Here is a 23,355-nt window from a genome sequence, read left to right on the forward strand (position 1 = left end):
TTCATGGGATGTGCATGCAATGGTAAGGCATTAATTAAATTAGAGATTTCTTTGAAACTGCCAACACCCCTTATAGCAGTTAGCAGCTATTGTATATAAAAATTACCCCAACTGAGACTTTAGAGGCAGTATACTATATTTTCAAACTGTTTTAAAAGATATTCATATCATTTTTAATTATGTACAAAACAATAAAAATATATATTAAAACCCAATCACCTCCAATTTCTTTGTATGTACTAGTACAGTATTATATAGCATGATGGTACATGGATATTTATATATATGTATTTGTAATAATACATCCATTTACACTCTGTAAGTAAGGCCAAATCTACAGCTTAACATGGGATCACCAAGTAAACACTGGGGCCACCTATGTACACACTAGAGGAAGGGGAAAGCATATTAAGAATTCACAAATCATAATATAACATACTGGTATTTCCAATTTGAATACCTTACCTTACCTTAAAGGGGATTCCTAACAGCATATATATACATACACTAAAGGGGGACAAAAAGTTGGTGCCAAGTAAGGTTCTAAAAAATGCTATAAACTTCAAAAGCTGCTTATTGTTCACCCTTATAGACCAAACAGCCAAACTTGAAAATGTCTACACAAATGCCCTCTATTAATTGGATGCCCCTATGTGGGCAATACAGTGGCTAAGTGATCAAAAGACATGCTGGTAGGTTAACTGACTCCTGTCTAAATTGACTCTAGTATGTGTATGAATGTGAGTTAGGGACCTTAGATTGTACAGCCCTTGAGGGCAGGGACTGATGTGAATGTACAATATATATGTAAAGCGCTGAGTAAATTGACAGCACTATAAAAGTACCTGTAATAAACAAACAAGTCAAAGGAAATCAAGGGAGTACAATGATCTCACTCGTACAATATTAGGTGTCCTGCTCAGCAGAGATGTTGTAACTTGTCCAGTATGTGGCCAGGGGAGAGAGAGAAAAGATCTGATCACCACTTAGCCAGTTTAAATATGGAGATCTATTGTGATCCCATCCCAGATGATGAACTGCTATCTCTGTCAGTGGGCGTAACTCCCACCGCTCATGGGTCCTCAAAAAAGTTGATTGTGTGCTTCTCCAGGCCTTCCTTGAGTCTCTGCCCTGTCTGAACTGCCTGCAATCTTTTCCCTGAACTGCTGAAACCTTGAAGTAAATCCCCTGGTACGTGTAAGTCTTCTGTTTTGGGGCAACAGACCTGATTTTCCTCCTGTAACACTGGAATGGCCCTTTCCAGCCTCTCTCCAAACAGTGCTTTACCATCAAAAGGGACCCTTTTTTTTAAACCAATTTTGTTTTGACACCACAGCTTCAATCATAAGGCCTGCCTTGCCATTGCGGCATGCAGCATTGATCTTGCAGAAGATCTTATTGCATTGTTATCCCCAATGAAGTCATCCAAGAGCTTGAGCTCATCTAAAGCCTTGACTATATCTTCCTTGGGAACTCCCTGCTTGATAGCCACCTTTATGTTGTCCGTCCATACTCTCAAAGCATTGGAGACAGATGTCAGTGCAATCACTGGCTTGAATTCATTTCCGGCCATCTGATAGGCCCTCTTTAGGTCAAGATCTATTCATCTGTCTAGAGGATCTTTGAACGAGGTTGAATTATCCATAGGCAATGTTATGTTTTTTGCTAAGCGGACAACCGCTGCATCCACTACCGGTGGACCATCCAACATTCTGGAGTCTGCTTCTGAAAGCAGATATAGCTTGCCCAGGTGTTTGAGAGAAAATATTTTCTCTGTCCTTTTTCATTCCCCTTCAATGACATCCCTGATTTCATCCATCAGAGGAAAGAAGGTAATTCGTTTTTTAAGATATGGGTAGTAGCTCTTTGATTTCTGTGCTGGGGAATCAGTTTTTTACCAACCAATAGCAAGCTTGACTGCCTGGACATAAGGTTGAACCAGGGAAAAGCTAAAGCCTGAAGGATCTTAAATCATCCTAGGAACCTTCCACTCCACATTGTTTAGATGGCCGTTCTGCTATTGGGTGAGAGGATTCACCCAAGAATGGCCTGGTAGTAGCGCATCTGCTGCCTTCTCCTGAGGAAGCTGTGATAATAGCTATGATGAATTAGCTGCTACAAGTTCTGTGAGTGAATCTTTGACCGCTTTTTTAGTAGGTCTACAACCTGCTGACTCTCTGCACCTCTTTACACTGCATAATCCCTGAAACAGTCTCTGCAGACTAGCTTGCGCGGTAGCGAAGTGGCTTCACATGACCGGTATTTTTGAGGTTTAGGGCTTGGAGAACGTGAGGATCATTGTCTTTTGGCAGTGCCCCAGCCGAATGCTATCTGGATCTGGAAGATCGAGCTTGGCTCAGGCTACCCTCGTGGGATTCCTTATGGCCCTTACCTTTGAAGTATAGGAGGGTCTTGTTCGGGTGGCGAACGGCTCATCTTAAGCAAAAGGCAAAAAAAGAGCAGCTATAAAATAGGAAGAGGATTTAGATTACTGCATTGCCCTCTCCCCTCCCCCTTTTTTCTTTTTTTTTTTAAAAAAAGAAGAAAAAAAAAGAAAAAAAGGATGAAAGAGGGTGCATGGGGAAAGGAAGAGGGGGAGAGAAAGAGAGAAAAATAAGAAAAGAGAGGCTGAAAGGAAAAGAAAGAGGAAAAAAAAAAAAGAAGAATTACCGCCGGCGAATACTGGCAATACTTCCAGGAGCTCTCAGAAAGGCCGACCTACACTGAAGCCACACGAGACCACAGTAAAGCTCCCTGGACTAAATAGTGGAAGGGGCTGGATAAAGGGAAACAAATTTGCTCCCTATCCTAGAAGGGAAATAACAGGAATTTAAGTAAGGGTAAAAATAGCCTGTTGCCCATAGCCAAGATGGCCACCTTAGCATTGAGCTGCACCGCACATGCGCAAGTTGGCGGACCTAGGTCCCCGCCGGCCACGTTAGACAATGTGGGCATCTGCGCATGCACACTGTGCCTGGGAAGAAGCTGGGACATTTAGAAAATCCATAGATGGGAGCACGCCGGCTCTATAGTTGAGCAAAAAGAAAAGAGAGGACAAAAGGGAAGAAATTAAACAAAGCCAAAATGGAGGGAAAGACAAGAATCTAGGGAGAGACAGCCAGATCACAGAAAAGCAAATAAACAGAGGAACAGAGAAGGAGTGGGAGAGTGCATGGAAAGTCATGGAGAAAGGCTAGGAATAGCTACTTTCTCTGTCCTAAGCCCCAGCGAATGCCATGAACCTGTTGGCAGATATAGTGCTACAGGATGAGCAACAACTGCTGTCCCAAAAGACCCCCAGAAGAGACTCCCTACCTTATATGCACCTTTAGCTGCCCAATAGTAGGGACTGCGACTGGAAGAGTCTGAACCCAGGCGGAAGCTGCTCACGGCAGAGGTAAGGATGACCAACTTACATTCACTAACCATAAGGTATGAGGAAAAAAGGAGAATGCAGGGGTACCTTAATTCTTTCTTTTTATATATTCACTGGTCTTGAGGGAGGAGTCTAGGGTGGTGCTTATCACAGGTATGCTGCCATGGAGGCACCAGGAAAAAGATTTGCCTATAGTTCTACTTTAAGTCTATGATGTCCATTACATGGTAATTTACCATTGCATGGTAAATTGATGTGACTGGTAGTTTATAACAGAGATATGTTTTTTTTGTTTTGTTTTTGGGCTCCCAGTAAGTGACAAGACCACTACATTTCTAAGATCAACATGTTTTTTTCTGTTCTTGCTGAAAATGTTCTTAGCCTGAGAAGTGAAGACAAATGCAGCCGCCACTTCTAAAAACAGATAAGCTGCAATATTGCAAAATACTGTATAATTGTTTTTGGGTTTTTGCTTTTTTAGAACTTGAATTTGTTTTAGCCTTGCTATGGTATTTTATTAGTATGCATGACCCACTTTTATGTGCATCTTATATTTTCATACATAATGGACATTATTTAATAACATAAAACAAATATAAAATGGTCTCCAAAAGCCAGATGTAATTAGACTGCCTGTAATATGCTGTAACACATAGCTTATATTCCCTTAGTTGCTATGTGTTAATGCACAGACTTACGGTAGTCTTTGCAAGATTTTAAAATAAAGCCCTGTTTGTATTTCTAATACTGAAATGATACTTTTAAAATGAAGACATCAATTTAGATAGGAATAGGAGAGTTCCTCTACAAGTCTACATGGAGTTTATTTATTTATTTTTCATAAATTTATTATCCTGCACACACTTAAAATATCCCAGTACAAATGACATTAACCAAACACATACTGCGAATCTTAATTACATTGTATTAAAGTTGTTTGTCTGTAAATTAGATTTAATAATTTTAATTAATTTGTATGGGTCCCAGGAAGCACAAACATTATACATTCTGGGACTGCTTACTGTCAGCAGAATAACTTTATTATAAATAACATTACACTGCCTTTCAGGTACTGAAGAATACTGTCTACATAGCAAAATAAAAGTTATCAACAAACATGTTGCTGTAAGAAAAAGAAGGTCATTGTATACAGCTGCGCATCTACAGAAAATAGAGTCTATGGCAAGCACTCAAATTTCACCCCTGTTCAGACATCTGACACCCATATTTTAGATAACTTTACCAGAATATCAAAATGCAAGTCAAATGTGTTGAACTTTAAATTAACAATATATCCATGACAAACAGTGATATACTAACCCATTGATATGACAATGCCATTGCTTCACCTGGCAGCCTTAGCAATGCTCACTCTGCATTGCTGTAAGCATCAGAAAGTCACTCTCCCTTGTTTCTGCAGTCTCTTTGAATCGACAAGCTTTCCCATCAGTCATATTTTTCATATCAGGCTCTTCTTTCACATTAGGAACCTCCTTTGTGTCAGAGTACCCCTTTACATCTGAGGCCCCCCTTCACATTAAAGTCCTCAGAACCCCCTTCACATCATAACCCTTCTCACATCAGTGTCCTCAGCACTCCCTCACATCAGTGTCCTCTGAGCCAACCTTACATTAGAGCCCTCTGAGCCTTAGTCACATCAATGTCCTCAGAGCACCCTTTGCATCACTGTCCTCAGAGCCCCCCTCAGATCAGAGTCCTCAAAGCCCCCTCACATCAGTGTCCTACCTTTTAATTACTAAAGTAGCCTCAACATGGAAGAAGGCAGAGTAGGTTTGGAAGTTAGACTGCCTCTTCTGAACACTGGGGATGGCATTGGTGTGCCTGCCCTGGATTAGTGCCATGCGTTTTAATGATGGAGACAAATCAGTCAACCTGCCCTATGAAAACAAATGACGCTGTACCGTTAAATAAAGACTCCAGGAAATATGTGATTTCAAAATAAATTAGGGGTGCTTTGATCTACTAATCTGATTCAGGGGTGCAGGGGCTTTAGCGGTACCAGCAAAAATTTTGGAAGTGCTATAGTACACTCAAGCACCTCCCCCCCATCCCATCACTGTTTCTGTGCCATGCCCTTCCTCAAGTGATTCCCAGGGCCTGTGCCATAAGTGCTACACCCTGGCTATACAACTGATTGTATATTTCTTTTATTTTACTATACATACACAAAATTACAGTATATTATTATTATTATTGTTGTTATTTATGGTTTTATACATATTTATTTTTATGTATGAAGTTTACATTGAACATTCTTAAATAACAAATGTTTGTTTTTAGATAACTTGAGGCTAATTTACTGAAGGTTTTGAGACTGTTCACACAATAAATTGGTTGACTCACTTCAATTATCTAATCATGTGCAGATGAAATAAGTAAACAAGATTTTTAATTTCACAAAATTAGATAATTGAAGTGAATCTTCACACAATTTGTGTGAACATTCTCAAATCCTTTAGTAAATCAGCCTCACTGCAACTTGGGGAGCTTATTAAAAGGCTATCTAAAATTTGGAAGAACATAGATTTTGGTAAAGATTAACGTTTTTTTTTCAATGTAAATTGAAATTGCAAATTAAAAATAGTGCATGCAAACCATGTACCTTGTGGCTTTTTCCTGAAGATCTTCCAGATGCTGTGTAAGCACAGCACAAGACCTGGAATTCTCTATAATGAATTTGTTTTAGCTCTACAAGCTTAACTGTTCAGAGGTCATAGGCTTTCTACACCTGCCTGTCATTATAATGCTACATTTGCAGTGGGATATAGACCATTACTGCACAGAACTTCATGGCTTCTCCCAGGTAAGTCCTGTGTTCTCTTTTTTTTTATAGAACAAGTAATAGGGGGTACTAATGTACTCCATCCCAATTTACAGATAACCATGAGCCCCTTATTCTAGGGGGAGTTTCCAAATTCAGATATTGAGCTACCTCACATTCTGGTTTTAGATTAACATACATTTGTTGATAGTAATGCATAGTTGCTGTGGTTTGGTCCCACAAGGGTGTTATGAATGCCTAACCATTGTGTTGGATTTTAATCTTTGTACTTTGTGAATTAATACAAATTTGGGATTTTATGTAAACTTTTCTTCTATCTATATACTTTTGTCAAGACGTTACACTGTGAAAGTTCCATATCCATTTCTCTCTGTTGTGTTTTGTACATTACTAATTCATGATACCTTTGAGGATGTGGTGACTTTATTAATGGACCACAATATACCTTTAAGCCTCCCACACCTGCAAATCCCCACATCTCTTTTGGCAAACAGAATGTGGAGATGAGGCTTTTCAACAAGTGAATGAGGTGCTTTGCAAGTGTGGAGGCTCATCCACTGCCCCTACAAGGTACCTTCTAAATTTTGACAGGAATGTGGTCTGGTTTGGTACAGGAAGAGGCATTTCATGCCCTCCCTTTCCTGGCTATCCAGGCTGCATGCCTGAATAAAGTTCTGGTATGAATAGTATCAAAAACTTGCATGTTTTTATTTTTCAAAGGTCACTCTGAAAGGAATACATTGTTCAATATTGTACCAGTCAGGGACGCTTCTAGCAATCATTTAGGCCCCCCAGACATTACCTCACAAGGCCCCCCTACCTGACAAGGCCAGGGTCTGAGCTCAACCACCCCTTCCCCTAGCCTGCAGGCAGCGTGGAGAAATTTGGGTGTGGCAAAATTGCATTAACAGTGGGAGGGTTTTGTTTTAAAACTTGTATAGAGCACAGGGGTCAAAATTGTGTAACATACAAAGTGCAGGTGTGTATAATGTACAAAGTGCAGGGGGCAGGAGTATGTAATGTGCAGAGTGTAGGGATCCAATATATTATTGTACCTAAACTATACAGTTACATTGTAAGTTCTTCCACTCTTTTCACTTTTGAGAGTGAAAAGGCATTTAACAGGTACATACATATGTTTACATTTCTTTGGGACATTTCCTCTAACCATGAATACTACCATCAATAATCAATGGTGGTTAGTTCTATATGGAATTTTATATGAGCTCATCACATAAATATATACTACTTCTATTTGGCCTTTCTGAGTGCTGGCATATGCTTCAGGTTTTGTAATACTTACTTGCTAAACCACACCTTGGAAAAATATCAGTTCATAAATACCGTACATGTCTATTTCTTTTCTACATCAGATCGTAGTTTCCAATAAGTAATCTCAAATGAGAGTAGCTAAGGCTATATTTTTGGTAAAAACAGACATGTAAGTGTTCATACACCATATTGCACCTGCCAGAAAAAAATGTAAGGAATACTTTGTTTGTGATATATTACAAATTATCAAAAAGGTAAATAGAACAAAAAAAGAGGCAAGAAGTCATAAAACAAATCTTTATGGTATAATTTATATGCTAATCTGATGCTAACACCACTCAGTAAAGCCTAGTACACACGGCCAAATATCAAGTGGCATTGGCCGGTTCAAGAGAAACCGACGGACATTCAGCCCATGGGTAGGGCCAGCTGGTCCAACAGAAGCTGGCTGTTCGGCCATCATATGACTCTGTGGTTCTCTCTGTGTATTTGTGGAGGCAGGGGGTAGTAAACCAAATTTAGAGCCGAAAGAGGTAGGTAGGTTAGAACCAGTACAACATTACAGTGTGACAAAAAAATCCTTAGTTTTATTATAAAATTTTAACAAAAAGGTTGATTTAGAGTATGTGAGGTGATTTCCCAGTAATAACCTGTTTTGAAGGCATGTGAAGGTCCACATACTAAAGTCAACCTATAGGACAAGCATGCCAATTATCTTCAATATAAAAAAGAATTCAGTGACACAACTAAAAGTATAGCAAAATAGCTATTGAGCTGTTTGGTTGCAGACAAGGACATAGAGGTGAGTATTGAATGGCGGTGCAGAGGTGAGTTGTGGATGGGGGTGCACTGGAGAGTTGTGAAAGGGGGTACAGAGGTGAGCTCTAGACAGTTGTGGATGGGGGTGAGCTGAATACAGGGGTACAGAGGTGAGTTGTCAAAGGAGTGCAGAGGTGAGCTGTGGACAGTTGTGGTTGGAGGTGCAGAGGTGAGCTGAAGGGGTGCAGAGATAAGTTGTAGGAAAAGGTACAATGGTGAGTTCTCAAAGGAGATGCAGAGGTGAGCTGTGGACAGTAGTGGATAGGGGTACAAACGTGAGCCACAGACAAGGGTAAAGAGGTGAAATGTCAATCTGGGATGCAGAGGTTAGCTGTGGACAATTGTGGATGGGAGTGCAGAGGTTATCTGCAGAACAGGGGTGCAGAGATAAGTTGTGGACAAAAGTGCAGAGGTGAGTTGTAGATAATAGATATAGAGATTAGCTATGGATGGGGATGCAGAGGTAAGATATGGACGATGGGGTTCAGATACACTCATCGCTGGATCAAGAGGCAGCTTAGATGAGTATTGGGGGGACTGAGGGGAATACTGCACACAGAAGGTTTTTTACTTACATGCATAGAGTGAATGAAGGTTAAAAAAACCTTCAGCCTTTACAACCATTTTAATTCACTGTAAAAAAATAAATAAAAAGGACTTTTTAATAGTGGCTTGTTTTCTGATGCATACAGATTTTAAACATTGTTCTTTTCCCAAGAATATCATTTGACCTATTATCCTTTGGAATAAATCTAAAGAAATGGTATGGGGCCAATTAAAATTATTAATTTTGAACATAAGTTACCAAAAGTTTATACCCAAATGTGTTTAAAGCATCATGAGCATATATGGCATTGCTTAGAATGCTATTACACATTTTAGGAACCAGTTGATGTTGTGTATTGTGGGTTAGGATTTCACTTTGGCAATGTTTCTGGCATGGTCCAAAGCACTGTATCATTAGGTCAAAATTCAGAAATTATTGTGCTCCAATTGTTCCATAACAAAGCTAGAGGGAAGATGATATTTATATCACCATAAGCTAGGCATCAGGTTCAGAATAATGACATTGACAATACTTATTACAGAATGTCCAGTAAATGGCACTTACATTAACTGATGTAGATGCTGATCACGATGTCATATATGCCTGTAGATATGTTCAGTTACCAAGTACATGACATATACAGTAATATTTCTGAACAAACATTCCAGAGAGCAAAGTAGATATTTGTGGAACGAGTATAGTGGATTCAAACGTTTGAAGTCTGAATTACTATAGTACTATTATATCTCAGAAATATGACAAATGTGTTACAAGGAAAACACATAGTACAGTATAACCCTACAACGTTTATTTTATTTATTACAGGTACCTATATAGCGCCATTAATTTTGCACAGCACTTTACATGTGTGTATATATACACATATATATTGTATATTCACATCAGTCCCTAACCCTAAAGGAGCGCACAATCTAAGGTCCCCAATTCACATTCATACATATCCATACTAGGGCCAATTTACACAGGAACCAATTAATCTACCAGCATGTCTTTGGGAGTGTGGGAGGAAACCGGAGTACCCGGAGGAAACCCATGCGGGCACAGGGAGAAAATACAAACTCCAGGCCAATGACCCTAGTCCTGCTAGGTGGAAGTGCTAACCATTTAGCTATTGTGCTGCCCAATGCATAATGCATGTGTTTTCTTTGTAGCATTTTAGTGTGAATATATACAATATATTATTTTGTCTGTGAAGTGTATACGTTTGTGCATATGTCATTACTTTTAAGGGAAATTGGAGCATATTTTAAATAAACATAAACTGTACATTTTCAAGCTTGACTTGAACTGTTTATTTTCTTTTGTATTTATTATTTTAGTGATTTAATTTTTTTGCAAAAAGAAGCAGCCTGCCAATTGTCAATCTTTATAAAAATCATGAATTTTGATTTACCCTTTATAACATGTTGGGGGTTTTATAGCTCTGTGGCAGCAACAAAACAGTGAGCTTACTCCATGCCAGAAATAGTTTTTAGGGCCTCTCTGTACCAGGTTTATTTAAAAGAAAGTAAAGTTCATACAGATATGTTTTCCCTACACGGGAGGTTCCCACCATCAATGCAAACAAAACATAACATGCATTTTCCTGGCTCTCTCTTGCAGCTTTACTGTGCTGATTAGTACCTCTAGGTCCTCCTGACCCTTAATACCTTTTTGGTCCCCCTGACCATCAGACACGTTCTAGTGTTCATTCATAGAAGCTGCACCTCAGCTCTACATCTTTTCTTGCAACTCCCTATCTACTCTCTCTCTCAGGCTGAAGCCTTGGTCTGTCCCGACCTGAACGGTCGGGTGCATCTCTCCTGGCTCCCTTCACACACTGTCCCCCTCGGGAGGGTGGGGCCCTAAGCTCTAACTCTGGATAGGGCCCTAGGCTCTAACTCTGGCTCTCATATGAAGCCAGCACACACCTGTGCCATTAGTGTGCTTGCTTCTTACAAAATCTGGTGTAAAGCACCATTCTAACCACTTGAGCTCCTGAGGATTTACCCCCCTTAATGACCAGGCCTTTTTTTGCTGTTTGGCGCTGCACTAATTCAAATGATAATTGCGCAGTCATGCAATGCTGTACCCAAACGAAATTTACATCCTTTTTTTCAGAGCTTTCTTTTGATGGTATTTTATCATCTGTGCGCTTTTTATTTTTTGCGCTATAAACAATAAAAACACAAAAATTTTGAAAAAAAACAATATTTTCTACTTTCAGCTATAAAAAATATATCGTAAACTCAAAGTTAGTCATAAATTTAAGCCAAAATGTATTCTGCTAAATGTTTTTGGTAAAAAAAAATCCCAATAAGTGTATATTGATTGCTTTGTGTGAAAGGTATAGCGTCTACAAACTATGGTATAGATACTGTAATTTATGCCTTTTTTGCTATACAGCGCTACACTAATTCAAATGATAATTGCGCGGTCATGCAATGCTGTACCCAAACAAAATTTACGTCCTTTTTTTCACACAAATAGAGCTTTCTTTTGATGGTATTTGATCACCTGTGCGCTTTTTTTTTTTTTGCGCTATAAAAAAAAAATGTAAATTTTGAAAAAAACCAATATTTTCTACTTTCAGCTATAAAAAATATATCGTAAACTCAAAGTTAGTCATAAATTTAAGCCAAAATGTATTCTGCTACATGTTTTTGGCAAAAAAAATCCCGTGCATTAGCGGGCAAACTGGCGCTATATGGGAGGGGCGCTAACACTATCAGAAGTCACCAGTGACACTAATACAGTGATCAGTAAAAATCTGTTCACTGTAATCAATGACACTGGTGACAGGGCAGTGAAGGGTTTAACTGGGGGGGGGGATTAAGGGGTTAAACGGGATTACTGGTGTACTGGCGGGCAAACTGACACTATCTGGGAGGGGCGCTAACACTATTGGAAGTCGCCAGCGACACTGATACAGTGATCAGTAAAAATCGATTCACTGATCAGTGACACTGGTGACAGGGCAGTGAAGGGGTTAACTGGGGGGACGATCAAGGGGTTAAACGGGATTACTGGTGTATTGGCGAGCAATCTGGCTCTATCTGGGAGGGGCGCTAACACTATCGGAAGTCGCCAGCGACACTGATACAGTGATCAGTAAAAATGTGTTCACTGATCAGTGACACTGGTGACAGGGCAGTGAAGGGGTTAACTGGGGGGGGGATTAAGGGGTTAAATGGGACTACTGGTGTACTGGCGGGCAAACTGGCGCTATCTGGGAGGGGCGCTAACACTATCGGAAGTCGCCAGCGACACTGATACAGTGATCAGTAAAAATCGATTCACTGATCAGTGACACTGGTGACAGGGCAGTGAAGGGGTTAACTGGGGGGGGGGCGATCAGGGGGTTAAATGTGTCCTAAGTGTGTTCTAACTGTGGGTATGTACTGTTTTACTCACTGTTTGGATGTCTTCTTCTCTGTCTGGAACGGAATGTGTCCAGGCAGAGAAGAATGACATCATATCCTGTCCTGTGTAAATGTCAACACAGGACAGGATAGGACAGGGACCGATGATCTGATTTCAGCCAGACATCACTGGCTGAAATCGAATGATTGATCAAATCGTGTCACCCGCGGGACAGCGGGAGCGCGCACGCGCGCCCCCTGCTGGTGAAAACGTTGGGAGCGCGGAACCCATTTTAAAACGTGGTTTTGCGCCCCAGTGCCGCCCTGCACACGTATATATACAGTGGCAGGGCGGCAAGTGGTTAAACAGTGGCACAGGGTCACCCTCCCACACCTTATACCACTCAATTATTGCAAGCTATACCAACTAGTAACCATTTAGTGATGTGTTTACGCCTAATTCAATCCAGAGGGGCTCCTCATCAATTGATGCATTGAGCTTTGTAAAACCAATTTTAGGCAACTAAAGATGCAGAGTCTAGACCAGTGAACCCTTTCTATGCTGCTGGAGATGCAGATTACAGCGAACCCGCTCTAAGTCCCTGAAGATGCAGAGTGTAGCCTGGTAAATCAGCTCTATGCTTCTGGACTGCTGAGAATAGGCCAAGTGCTAGGGAGGTTCAGCACTACGCTCAGGACATCTGCTTACTTCTCCAGTGTGCTGCCAAGTGCCTAGAACTTCCCTGAGCAATTTGCCAAGATTCTCCCCATTCCTTCTGCCAGGTCACTCAGATACCTGGAAACTGTAGTTTTCTTTCAATGAGGAGCAATTCCAGTTACATATAATGGAAGTAAACCTCCCATTGTTCTTTTCTCAACACCACCTCCTCCTTAGTGCCGAATATTAACCAAAAAAGGAAAAGCATATGTAGCACCCTCCTAGTTTAGCTAGGCGAGCTAGATCCTAATGGTTATACAGAAGCTGTTAGCAGCTCAGTTGTAATAGCCAGTGGGGTCAAAGAGGGCCTTGGAGGCAGTGGGTGGATTTGAGGAGTGGCTTGCTGAGCTCTAGAGGGATCTTAGCCAATCCCCAACAGAAGGCTTGGCAAGGGGCTGTAACTACTTTAAAAGTGTAGGAGCCTGCTCAGTAGCATGGAGTGATGAGTTGGGTGGGAGAAGGAGAGGAGTGTGGAGAGGAAGAGTGAGGCAGAGGAAGAAGGCTGTCAGGAAACAGAGGGATGAGGCCTTCCTGTGAACCTGGAGCTGGAGAGGAGATGAACCCGGGACTCACTGGCCCCACGTGAAAGGACCACCTGTATGGCAGGGAAGGAGCAGTCCAGCTGATATGCCTGGTAGCAGCAGCCATCCCACAAGTGGTATAGGAGAGGATCACCTTCACCCCCTGGGCAGATAGGAGAAGGAGCATTCTGGTGGGAAACCAGATTATCCACCTGCTAGCGACTGCCCTCCTCGTTTAAAGGAGCAGGAGCCAGATCCCCTGCTCAGGAAAAACTCTCCAGATTGCTGGGTGAAGAGGAGTTCATCTAGAGTCTGGGGTGGTACAACAAGGAGATGCTGGCTAGCACTCCAACAGAGACTGCATCAGTAAAAGAATAGTTTCAGGAAAGTTGTCCTCAGTTATTGGTTCCCTTGGGAATCCTATACCCCTCTTAACCTATCCAAGTTCTAATCCCCTCAATAAAATAACAAAACCAACACTCAATGATTGTTTTCTGTATCTGAATGAAAACTTGTGTGGAAAATGCTGAATGACTGGGCAGGACTGTAGAGGGACCCAATTCAGCAACAATCCCTAAGGGGGTAGTGCTACACATACAAAGTCATGGGGATCACAGCAAGTGGATATGCCAGGACTTGTTGCCCCAAAATAATAGTTTTGTGCAGTTAAATTCTTTTTCTTATATGCCAGCACCTGGCTACAGAAGAGAAATATATTACTGTCAGTTGTAGGGAGACAACTGTTCATAAATAATTTTTTTGGAGGCACCATATGAGTAACATTTGGGGAATTGCTCTATAAAGACACCAGGCAAACATTTAAAAGCAGCAAATAAATGAATGCAAAAATAGATGTTTTACTTATGATGAAATGTTGTGCTCACTATGTTAGGGAAGAAAGGGTGAATATTATACCCCTGCTATCTTTGTGATCCATAAAAAGGTTTTACAACTTTTATTTTTAAAGAAAGATCCAAGGAGATGTCATTTCTGTATGGAGAATGGTGCAATTTACCCAGCCAGCTTCAGACTTCTGTAACAAATGAGGTTCTAATGGCAAAACAGAATGTAAAAGAGAACTGGATGAACTGGACATGCAGCTACGACTATTAAAATGTAGTGTGAAAGTATTTTGACCAAGGAAATGAATCTATACTGTTGTGTCCATAAAGATTTTTTTTCCTGTCAGTCAAATTGTTAACAGTAACTAGGCAGCCTCCCAGCACCTCACATCTCTATGGGTAAAGAGTCTAGTCCCCCCTCCCCATCTCTTCCAAGTGCTTATCGACCCTTGTATTTCCTCTGAATTCCTTGTCAGCTACAGGGAAATGAGTCTGGCCACACACCCCCTATCTTAGATTGGTTCATATTGCAGGAGGTTCCATATTTAAAGTGCATCAGACTGTTCCTCTGTGCTTGTAATATTTTATTTGCTGATAAAATATGCCTGCATTCTTTACTCATTTGTTCCTGTTACTGATCTTTGCTATGTTTAAAAGGGTACTTCTTATGTCTACTGCCTTTCTGACCTTTGCTATTTTACCAGGTACCTCTTCTGTCTGTTGCCTACCTTGGCCTTTGCTAAATTCACAGATTATTGCTACTGCCAGCTGCCTGTCCTGACTCCTCCAGAGAGGATTTCATATTCTTTTTCCCATCACTGTATGGTATGTCATCTGATTTCAATCTTGGCTCCACTAGCAGCATTCTATGTTGTGTGTTGTATGAGTATGTAATTTTGTGTGTCAAGTCCTGGAGAAAATGCATGCAAAGTGAACAGCCTATTTGTCCTTAGTAAATCAACCCCATACACTGGCTTACCTTTCTCTTTTGACCCCTGGTGATGCCTTATCTGATTTTTTCTTTTTCTGTTTTTTTTCTCCAATCTAGTTTCTGTGATCAGCTCTCCAGGTAAAGTGGTTGCAAACCCTTACATACATCTAGTGATGTGACTGGCCTCAAGTGATACACAGAGATGAAACAAATCCTCCTACATAAATTGTACCTGTCTTTCTGCAGTCTTCTCTAATACTCTACTTCTGTACATCTGTTCAAAGTTCAGACGTTATAAAGCTTGTCTGAGGGTTCAGAAAAAAAGGGTGCAGAAAGCTGAAATTACACTCAGAGCTCAGTGAGGAGAGTTGATTGGAGGGAAGAGACACCCCCCACCAACTCCACACAGCTCACAGGAACAGAGGTGAGGCTGTCAATCTGCTGGGGGTCCCTCCCCTGTCATCATTTTTTTCTTGGTGTCAGCAAAATTTGTCAGAAATGACCAGACTGATAGCAGAGGAACGAAGCAGCAGACTGAAATGACATTTAGTGCTCTTAATTGAGACAAGTACACAATATAGATGGATATGTTTGGTCATATTTCATTTATGTAGTTTACAACCACTTTAAGGTGTGTTCTGCTCCCCCCTTTATATTTACCTGAGCCCAATCTCGATACAGCGCTGTGCTTGAGAGCAGAGGCTCTATTGGATCTCTCCCACCTCATAGGCTCAGAGGCAGCTATTGTTATCGATCACTTCCAGTGAGGAGGGAGCAGGGGAGGGTCCAGGACACACAAAGCCAGCTCAGGAGCAAGACCACAAAAGTGCCCTCCTAGCAAATGATTTGCTATGGGGCCCTTGGCAGGGGGGAGGAGTCAAGAGTGCCAGCGGGGGACCTGAGAGGAGGAGGATTGTGGCTGCTCTGTGTAAAACCATTGCACAGAACAGGTAAGTATGACATATTTGTTATTTAAAAAAACCCGAAAATTAGGTTTTTGATCATTTTAACAGCTGCTTACTTCAATGCCGTGCTTCTTATTAATCCTTAGTGTTACCTTTCAGTGTTTTGCCTTTACATACTGTGCTTCTTTGTGGTCACTTGGACTCGGGGGCGGTCTGACCATTTGGGAACTCGGGCACTGCCCGAGGGCTCGGGGTCAGTAGGGGGCCCCATGAGATGCCCCTGGTACCTTTTCATTGGCTTTTTTGGGTGTGGTTTGAGTGTGGGCGAGGACACAGGGGCCCCATGATCCCCGGTGGCCCCATGAGCTGTCAGTCCACCCCTGCTTGGACTGCTCCCTTTAAGTTCTCATGCACACTTGATGTTTTTACAGCTGCTGTTTTTGGCTTTTGACATTTTTTCTGCAGCTAGTAAACCCCCCAGCATGTTATCCTATGTGTCCATGCACACATAGACTGTAATCAATGTTTTTTGGCTGGTAAGTTTATTTGGCTGGAAAAAAGCACAGAATTAGTGGGTTTCTAGAGGAGTTTTTTAGCTGTAAAAATGCTCTAGTGCTAAAAAAAAGCTACAAAACGCGGTAAAACACAGCAAACCAACATTTTTGGACTTTTTTTGACCAAAAAAAAATTTTTCTAGTAAAAAAATACGCTAAAAAACACAAACGTGGAAAAATGCAGCTAAACACAGCAAAACGCAGCTGAACGCTAAAGCAAAAACGCTAAAAAAAAAACCTTATGATTTTAACGTGACTTTACACAGCTAACGTTACCAGCGTTATCAAAACGTCCAGTGTGCATGATGACTTAAAGTATGTTAATCTGCTCTGGAGTATCAACACAAGCTTCTAAGGCAGCCCATAGATGATTCTATTTCCTTTCTCTTTCCACCAGGAGCTCAATTCTCCCATCAACACAGTCAGTGTTGAAGGTCAAACGTTTTTGGGTTGACATTACTTTGATGGTGACCTCATGCTTGTTATGCATAAGTGCAGCTGGCAACATATAGTATATGGAAAATGTCCATTTCAAGTTCCTAATCGTAAAAAATACACTGAAAGGTTTATACATTGCCTTTAATAACTTATGGTATATTATATTATATTATCTAAGTTGGACCTAATCTGTCAGGTAATTTCAATAATGTAGTGCAAAGAACAAAGATGATTAGTATGCATAACCATATTATTTTCTGTGCTGTATTTGCAAAGTGCAATAACCCTTGGCAACTAATGAAAAGTGACCTTATGGCTGTTTGATTTTAGAATTGCACTTTGAACAACCTTTTTTTTACTTCTTGTACTGTATAATTGATGAGACTGTATGCCTGAGTAAATAGCAAGATGTATTTTGCAAAATTATCAATAAACTTTTATTTATAGCAATGTATCTCCTTTTTTGTGGAAAGGCATTCAGGCTAATCATTGACTGCATCATTCATCAAGTAACACTACAATAACGTTAATCTTTTTGACTAAGACCACCTCCCAATGCTTTTCTAATTAAACATTAACTTTTCATTTCAAGCTAGAAGTCTTATATTAAATTGAATTTAGAAAGCATTGCCTATTAACAAAGAAAAATAAGGAACATGGTAGCATACCATGAGGAACAAAACACTCATTAGATTTTGACATAATGACACATGCCTTTTGTATTTATGTAACTAATGCACCCATAGGAAGCAAGCAAATTATATTTGTGTCATCATCTCATGGGGTGATAACTACATCAAAGGAAACCTTTTTATATGATGATACTTATCTTACCAAGTACATTTTTAAACATTTGTATTTTTAGAGTATGAAGTGCTTTGTGTTGTTTATAAGATAAATAAGTTGAATCTAAATACTTTTTTTTTAATACAAAGTATTTATTTCAAAACTCATTAAAAAAAATACAAATCCATGTAGCCGCAAATAAAGATTCGGTACAGTGCAGATCACCCCAATGGCACACTTTTGAACAGAGGGAGAGAGAGAGAAGATGTTTTTAAGTTCATTAATTGCATGGTAATAGGAAGCAATAAGCAATAAATTGGTTCAGAATTTAACCCCATCCTCCTTGGCCTCTTACACCTCTTTTGTCTATTATGCGGCCCATCAGAACTTAGCACGTGACCCAATGCGCTCCAGAGGTTAATTTAGGACTGCACATTGAGTGCCACTGATTTTAGTGGGCTGTAGTCCTATAACCACAATCTACCAGTAACAGTTGCAGTCCAGCACTTAGCCCATGAACTAAAACAATCAGTTTTACACCTGTTAACCAGCTGAAGAGTGTCACCATAGGCACTCTACAGCTGCACAAGGAAGCAAAATAATCCAGTATTATGTTTACTGTGACATCAACAGTACTTTCTGTTACTCCAGAATGCATGTATAGACATGGCAAAACTGATCCAGCTCTGCCTATCCTCCCTACCACAGATCACTGCAATGATCTACTACTGATCATAGCAAGTAGTAGATCACTATGTTTTGCTTGTTCTGTTCAAAGCCCTTCCATCTGCACCTTATGTTGGCCATAAAATGATCAAAATTTAGTCAGTTCAGCAGGAACCAGATGAATTTCAATCATTATATTACCATTCCTGCTCCACAGAATTCAATTGTTTGATTGACTTTTGTTAAAGGAGCAGGCTATAAAACTTTTGTTGGCTGTAGCCACAGTGTAGTAGCAGGTCCTGCTGTTAGAACACAGTGTCATAGCAAGACATCCTCCCTCCACTTTATTTGTCTGTTGTTTTTTTTTCATTCAGTCCTCTGGCTGAACGAAAAGAAAACCATCCATATATATATAAATTGGAATAGTTGCCATTTCTGTTTAGCTTGCTTGAAATGGCACAGGACACATTGGACACATTCAGCTCCCATTGCGCTCTGCTGGTCTTTGGGTATGTCCCCAGTGGAATGGACATCCTCTAGGCATGCTATACAACAGGGATAAATCCATTAAACTAAAGAGAGCAAGAAAAACAGACAATGGGCATAGCAATGTTCAAGCAAGATTACAATGGAATCAGATACTCCATACCAGGATGTAGGCTGGTGAAAAATTATGTTAGGAGGAACGGGGCAAAGCAGTCACAAGTACCCCTGCTCAATTAAGTCACATAAGTAGTAGATATATCAAGCCATCTATCCCATATTTTGCTATATTTCATGGGGGAACCCCTATGTATATAAATCAATTTCTTATATGGAAGTGTCAAATTAACTTCAATGAACCATGCTGGAATGGTAGGAGGTGTCGCCTTCATCCAGTGGTGTGCAACTAATTTCTGGGCACTAAAGAGGGTCTCATGTAGAAGGGTAACAAGGAACATGTCCTCAGGTAGGTCCGGGAGGAGGCCAAGCAGACAGAACTTGGGATCTAATTTTAGAGGAGAGCCCATGTGATCATGCAAGAACTTGATACTTTGTTCTCAGTACACCTGAAAACTGGACAGGACCATAATAGGTGAAAAAAGGTACTCATTTCCCTTAAACATTGTGGGCACAAGAGCCTCTGCTCAGGGTGAAATCTGGAGACTCTAAGTGGGGTGAGGTAAGCTCGGTGCACTATATAGAGCTGGGTAAGTCTATCAGGTAGTCTTGGTGAGACCAGCTTGGTGCCATCCAAAAAACCGTCCCAGTCCTCTACTTCCAATGGCCCAACATCCAACTCCGAACAGGATTTGGCCCTATCCACTATGCGGGCCACCGTGGGGGTGCGCAACGCAATGTGTAGAGCCGTAATCAGTTTGGTAGGCTAAACTTTAACAGAGATAGGGACTGAAGAGGGGGTGCCGCACAGGAAACTGAGCCTGCAGCGCATGTCGTAACTGTAGGTATTTGAATAACATGATTGGGAAGATCAAATTCCTCTTTTAGTGTTTGGAATGGCTTGGTCCTGGAGGGCATAAATACCTAATATAAATACATGACCCCCCTAGAGGTCCATATCTCAGGGTTAGGAATAGTAATGAGTTCAGGCAGCTGGGAGTGGTGCCAGAGGTGAACATAAGAGTGATAGGAATGGGAGTATATTCATCTAAGAGCTAGCACCCAAATATGTTTATGATGATGCAATAACGGTTCACGAGTTGAAGGGGCATGGAGTGCCCACCCCTCCCCTTAAAACAACTTGCAGCAAGGAAAATAATGTGTGACCTGGTTGCTTACAAACCAGGGCCTGATACCAAGCGACCTCAGATTTATCTAAGTGGTAAAAATGAGACAGCTGCACTGCCAAATTATAAGAATGAAAATCCAGGAAGCCCCCCCCCCCCCCCCCCATCATAGTGGAATCTTTAAGTGTGAGCCAGGGGAGCTTATGCCTACCTGAACCCCAAATAAATGAACTGAGGATTCCTTCAAGTGTTTTAAAGGTTTTCAGAGGTAGTAGTACAGGGGAATGCCAAAACGTACCCAGTACGGGGTGTGATCTGATAGTATTCTCATGTGGAATCCTGCATCCTCCAATAGAGGATGTGGAATGTGTCACTGAGAAACAAGAAAACTCCTGCATGTGGGGATCTTTATATCGCCAGGTATCCATCAGAGCAAAGTTAGTAAACAAAAGGCTAAGTCTGGATGTTGTCATATTGGGGGGGTCTGTAGTCACTTTGAGATGGTCCAAAATAGGGTTCAAAACCATATTGAAGTCCCCAAGCCATATAGCAGGTACTGTAGGGTGCTGTGCCATGAAAAGAAAGCCCTCACTGACCACAGCCAAAGTGTATGGGGATGGAATGTAACAAGCCAGAATTAAACAGGGGCAACCATACAGAGTCACATACATAAAAATCTGCCATGGGGATCGAAGCTAAGTGAAATCAATTCAAATTGTACCGTTTTGGCCACCAATACTGACACCCAGTGAGAATACGGGGTGTGTGTAACATGGTATGCCCAGCCTATCCACAGATGCTTCAGAGCAGGTTGGAGTTGACCTGTGACATGCATTTCAACCAAAACTACAATGTCCGCCCGATGGGATTTTAGATAGTTGATAGCTGAGTGCTTTAGTTTCTCTCTGATCCTGCAGACATTCCATGTAAGAAACTTTACTGGGGCCATGTGACAACAAATAACATGGAACTACAGAGAGCTGAGAGCATAACCCCCATGGCTGAGACAATATATGGAACATCCAATGCAGAGGAGACAATGAGTAGTGCAACTATGTAATGCATAACAATACACCATAGATACTGACATGTGCATCTGTAAAAAACATACAAAGAGAACTATATATATCCCATAACCCCCACCCCACCCCCGATCTCCCCAACATGGTGGGGGCATAAAACTAATAATATGCAACCACAAAACATAGTCCTATGTGGACGAACACTCACTGGAGTGATGATTGGGCAGTAGGACACATATTATATCTGCCAGCTTAGGGTAGATTTCAGACAAGTTAGCTGGATTCGTGAGCATCCGCTCAGTGGTGATAATTCCAGGGAATCAAACCCCCCATTGGAGAAAAAGGAGGTACTCCATTCTGTCCTTCAGTCTTGGATATCTTGAGGTGGGGAAGGAAGGATGTGCAGGGTGCAAAAGAACTGAAGAGTCAACGGAACAGAAAACAAACATCAATACAGGGAGCAAAATATGGCATCCAAAGGCAAAGAACAATGAGGGAGAAAAAAAGGGGGCAGGGGACAGACAAAAATGGAAAATTGGGGAAGAAAGTAGGGAAAGGAAAATGTGGTAAGATCCTGGATGGTTGTGTCGAGCAGTAGAAAAATCAATAGAAAAAAAACAAGGTCCAAGGAAGGATATCCAAAAACAAGAGGGAGAAACAGAGTTTCCTTCCAGCCCTCTAGCAAAGGGAAGAGCATACTCATGACCCTCGTGAGCAGATGACTAGTTCAAGCAGGATGACTGTGGTTGCCATCATGTTGATTGAGCCAGGTTGAAGCCATCTCCCGATCTTCAAAAAAGTGTACCCGATCTTTGCCCACCACTCATGGCGTACTTCAGATGCTTAGTGCGGAGGCGCCATTTGACTTTCGTGAAGTAGGACCGCTGCTTCTGGACTTCAGCCGAGAAGTTGGGGAACACCAATATTCTTACGTTCTGGCAGGAGATATTGCCCTTCTCTCTGGTCAGCCTTAGAACAGCATCTCGGTCTCTGAAATTGAGAAGCTTTGCAGTAAAAGTACGAGGTGGTGCGCCTTCCAGGGGCTGGCGGGTCGGCATATGGTGAGCACGTTAAACTACAAAGGTGGTCAAAAAGGCAGACCTGCTCAAAGTAGTGATCAGTAGGTTTTCTAGAAATGTGGCCAGGTCCAGGTCTTCTGAGCCCTCTGGGAAGCCAATAAAGCAGAGATTACAGTGTCAGGCCCTGTTTCTGAACAAGTGGTTGTAATTGGCGTTGCATGGCCTCAGAGGTGTGCTGTAAATGGTGGACTGATGCGGGCCTCAGTCTCGGTCACAGAGTTTGTGCATGTCCTGGCGTGTAAGAGATATTTCTACCTTCACCTCCTTTATTTTTGTTGTTGCATGTGGATATCGCCTCAAGTACCTTCGCAGAGTCAGCCGCAGGAGGGTCTGAGGTAAGAGAAGAGGAAGCGCCATCTTCCTCCAGGGGATCCCACTCTTGTCTCTCAAATTTGTCCAGGGAGAGTGTAGCAGATGCAGCTTTTCATGAAGGTGACATACTAAGAAGTAAGGCCGAAGCTCCAGGTAAGTTGAGAAGGGAAGAAAAGTGGCAAAACACACTCAGGATATCATAGCAGGATAAAATCGAGAGTGGACCTCTGTGCCCGTGTGTCCTACTCCATCTCCATCCAGGCCACGCCCCCAGCCATCAGTCACCTTTATTTTTTTATTCAGGATCACTATATATGTTTGGGGAAAAACACATCCCACCAATATTAGTTGCAGCTTTTGGGACAAGACAAATGCAGATTTTTCTTTTTTTTTTTGTGGGCTGAATTGTATGTGGAGGTGGTTGATAACTTGGATGGAGATGAGTGATATATGGAATGCCCAAGGAACTGTTAAACTGAGGGCAATTTCCTGGAACAAGTGCTCAGAAGGGTTTCTCTTTTTTGGAGAGCAATCCAGCCTCTCTTGACATACCACCTTAGACCCCAGATGAAATCTCCTCCACCTTAAGAACAGCAGTCCCAGATGGGGGCTAGTCAGGTTTCCCACCCAAATGCCCTTCTCCCCTTATCTGGTCCAGGGGGTATTTGATTACTC

General features: G+C 41.5%; 1 pseudogene; it reads right to left on the reverse strand.

Annotated features, from left to right (window-relative positions):
- Nucleotides 1–906: 906 nt before the first annotated feature.
- LOC149470434 (uncharacterized) lies at nucleotides 907–22,347 on the reverse strand (annotated as a pseudogene).
- Between the last annotated feature and the right edge of the window lie 1,008 nt (nucleotides 22,348–23,355).

Source organism: Staurois parvus, unplaced genomic scaffold (genome assembly GCF_062004578.1).
Source record: "Staurois parvus isolate SC_StPar_1 unplaced genomic scaffold, SC_StPar_1.0 ptg000045l, whole genome shotgun sequence".
NCBI lineage: Eukaryota > Metazoa > Chordata > Amphibia > Anura > Ranidae > Staurois > Staurois parvus.